Raw genomic sequence first — 3,945 nt, 5'->3', positions numbered from 1 at the left:
GGCCTCCCAAGTGCTGGGATTACAGGCATGAGACACTGCGCCTGGCTGGAGATTTCTTAAAGAACTAAAAGCAGAACTACTATTTGATCCACCTATACCAGTGCTGGGTATCTACCCAAAGGAAAAGAAATCATTATGTGAAAAAGACACATGCACACTCATGTTTATGGCAGCACAGTTCGCAATTGCAAAAATATGGAACCAGCCTAAATGCCCATCAACCAACAAGTGGATAAGAAAATGTGGTCTATATACACCATGGAATACTACTCAGCCATAAAAAGGAACAAAATAATGGCTTTTGCAGCAAGTTGGATGCAGCTGGAGGCCATTCTAAGTGAAGTAACACAAAAATGGAAAACCAAATATCATATGTTCTCACTTATAAGTGGGAGCTAAGCTACGAGGATGCAAAGGCATAGGATGATATAATGGACTTTGGGGACTCAGGGGGAAGGATGGGACGGGGGTGGGGATAAAAGACTACATACTAGTTACAGTGTACACTGCTCGGGTGATGGTTGCACCAAAATCTCAGAAATCACCACTAAAGAAATTATCCATGTAAACAAAAACCACCTGTACCCCCAAAAACTACTGAAACAAAACTAAATAAATTAATAAATAGTAAAATATTTTCCTAAAAAAAGAATTATGTTCTAATATTACCTAATGTTAGAAATATCTAATATTAGAAATATGTTCTAATATTATCAATATTAGATAAAATAGGCCGGGCACAGTGGCTCACACCTCTAATCCCAGCACTTTGGGAGGCCAAGGTGGGTGGATCACTTGAGGTCAGGAGTTCGAGACCAGCCTGGCCAATGTGGTGAAACCCCATGTCTACTAAAAATACAAAAATTAGCTGGGTGTGGTGGCGCGTACCTGTAGTCCCAGCTACTCGGGAGGCTGAGGCAGGAGAATCACTTGAATCAGGGAAGTGGAGGCTACAGTGAGCTGATTGTACCACCGCACGCCAGCCTGGGCGAAAGAGTGAGATTCCATTTCAAAAAAAAAAAAAAAAAAGGTTTGGCAGAATTCAGTTTCTTGCAGTTGTAGGATTGTAGTGCCCATTTTCTTTCTGGCAGTCAGTTGGGGGTCACTCTCAGCTTCTCGAGGCCTCTTTCAGGTAGGTCCAGCACCTTCAAAGCCATTAACAGAATCTTCTTGAGATCAAATATCTCTCAACTGTTGAATCCCTTGCTTTAGGAAGAGCCCAACCTCTTTTAAGGATTCGCCTGATTAAGTCAGCACCACCCAGGGTAACCAACCTTTTCTTTTCTTTTCTTTTCTTTTCTTTTCTTTTCTTTTTTCTCTTCTCTTCTCTTTTCTTTTCCTTCCTTCCTTCCTTCCTTCCTTCCTTCCTTCCTTCCTTCCTTCTTTTTCTTGACGGGGTCTCACTGTTGCCCAGGCTGGAGTGCGGTGGCATGATCAGAGTTCACTGCAGCCTCTGCCTCCCAGGCTCAAGCGATCCTCCCACTTCAGACCCCCAAGTAGCTGGGACTACAGGTGCGCACCACAAGGCCCAGCTAATTTTTGTATTTTTTGTAGAGACAGGCTTTTGCCACATTATCCAGGCTGGTCTGGAACTCTTGGGCTCAAGCAATTTGCCCACCTCAGATTCCTAAAGTGCTGGGAGTACAGGTGTGCACGACGGAGCCTGGCCATAATCTCCCTTTCTTAAATTCAACTTGTCCAGGTGCAGTGGCTGACACCTGTAATCACTTTGGGAGGCCGAGGCGGGAGGATCACCTGATGTCAGGAGCTCGAGACCAACGTGGCCAACATGGTAAAACCCCCATCTCTACTACTAATAAAAAATTACCCGGTTATGGCGGCATGTGCCTGTAATTCCAGCTACTCGGGAGGCTGAGGCAGGAGAATATCTTGAACCCAGGAAATGGGGATTGCAGTGACCCGAGATTGTACCACTGCACTCCAGCCTGGGTGACAGAAAGAGACTCTGTCCCAAAAACAAAAAAAGTCAACCTGGTATTAGGGCATAACCTAATCACAGGAGTGATGTGCCATCATAGCCATGAGTCCCACCCATACCCAAGCAGAGGGGAATCTCTAGAGCGTGTGCTTCTGGGGGTGGGAATCTGGGGACCATCTCAGAATTCCACCTACCACACAATGTATGCTGACCCCATGCTAGAAATGCTATTCACTGAGACTGTAGCATTCTCCCAGCTATAGCAAGGGCTTCCCGAACCACTCATTTTGAGAGCTTCATGCTCATTCTTGGTTATGAAAAATATGTACATTATTACATAATCTGCTTAAAGGGGTGCCTTTGGGCTGCTGCGTTGTAGCTATGTTACTGACATTGTAGAATATGCCTGTTTCAGCTCATCACAGCAAAGATTTGTAATATAAGCTGGGTCCTATCTGTTTATTGCAAATTTTGATAGCCCGATTTGTGGGGAGGTGGGGGCTTTCCAGTAAAAACGGAAAAACCTGCTAGACAAATCCTAAAAGAGCTGTAACACTAGCCTGATTCTTTTTAAAGAATCATTCACCAAAGAGAAACTAGTCACCAAAAAGACAAACACTGCATGATTCCACTTATATAAGATATGTAGAGTAGTCAAATTCATAGAAACAAAATGTAGAATGTTGTTTGTCAGGAGTTGGTTGGAGGAGTGGGGAGTTGGTGTTTAAGGGATACAGAGTTTCAGATTTGCAAGATGAAAAAGTTTTGGAGATCCCATTCCATGACAATGTAAATACACTTAACACTACTAAATTATACACTTAACAATGGTTAAGGTAGTAAATACTATGTTATGTGGGTTTTTTTCAGCACAGTTAAAAATAAAAAGGGGCTGGACATGGTGACTCATACCTATAATCTCAACACTTTGGGAGGCTGAGCAGGTGGATTGCTTGAGCCCAGGAATTTGAAACCAGCCTGGGCAACATGATGAAACCCTGTCTCTATTAAAAATACAAAAAAAGTAGCCAGGTGTGGCAGTGCACGCCTGTGGTCCCAACTACTCAGGAGGCTAAGGTGGGAGGATTGCTTGAGCCTGGGAGGCAGAGGCTGCAGTGAGCTGAGATCGAACCACTGCACCCCCGCCAGGGTGACAGAGCAAGACCCTGTCTCAAAAAAAGGTGGAGGTGGGGAAAGGGGGAGGAAAAAAAAGGAAAAGAAACATTCATCAAAGCTTTATGTGATCTGAAGTATGAAAGAGCTCTTCAGAGCAGCCTCAGGATCAGGAAAAGTTAGTAGAGTTGTAGCAGATGTGGTGGGTTTGCTCTCTTGACATCCATCCCCCACCCCTCTTTCTCTACACCTTCCTCTACTGCAGAGCCTGGAGAGCTAAAATCTGCACTTACTCCAAGACTCTCTTGGAGCTAGGGTTCTGGTTGTGAATTCAAGTCTACCCAACTAGATGCTCTTTCACATGATTTGGAAGGTGGGGCAAGGCGGAGGCCATGTCCCATTGACAAGCATGATTGTAGGGCCAGTGAGTTTCTGCAGTAATCTTCCAGTGTCCAACACTAGCCTAATGAGCGTCAACTGGCAGTTGCAGCAACAGCATGAGTGTCTTCCTGATCCCTGGGTCCCCGCTAAAGCAGAGTGCTCTTGAAGTCACCAGTCCCCATAGAGCCTTCTAATTCCCACCTTCCTGATTGAGGTAGAGGTAGAGTCGCTCCCCTAGCAGGCAAGTAGTCTGTGCTGTCGCTCTGATAGTCATTCTTGGGGGTCCAGCCCAAAGCCTCATCTTCCCTTCTATACACCAATTTTGCAAATACTTAGTTGCAATAGACTGCATGTTTTTGTCCCCCAAAATTCTGATGTTGAAATCCTAGCCCCCAAGATGATTGTATTAGGAGGTAGGGCCTTTGAGAGGTAACTAGGTCATGAGGGTGAAACCCTCATGAATGGGATTTGTGCCCCTCTAAAAGGGACCCCAGAGGGCTACCTTGCCCTTT

At 45.0% G+C, this 3,945-nt stretch overlaps 1 non-coding gene across 1 annotated transcript; it reads right to left on the bottom strand.

Annotated features, from left to right (window-relative positions):
* Positions 1 to 2,435: 2,435 nt before the first annotated feature.
* Positions 2,436 to 2,497, bottom strand: LOC116272230. Its single transcript, XR_004180951.1, has one exon. It is a non-coding gene; the product is annotated as a U7 small nuclear RNA (small nuclear RNA).
* Positions 2,498 to 3,945: the final 1,448 nt, after the last annotated feature.

The sequence above is a fragment of the Papio anubis genome, chromosome X (genome assembly GCF_008728515.1).
Source record: "Papio anubis isolate 15944 chromosome X, Panubis1.0, whole genome shotgun sequence".
Lineage (NCBI taxonomy): Eukaryota > Metazoa > Chordata > Mammalia > Primates > Cercopithecidae > Papio > Papio anubis.
This window is presented reverse-complemented; position numbering and strand designations above follow the sequence as displayed.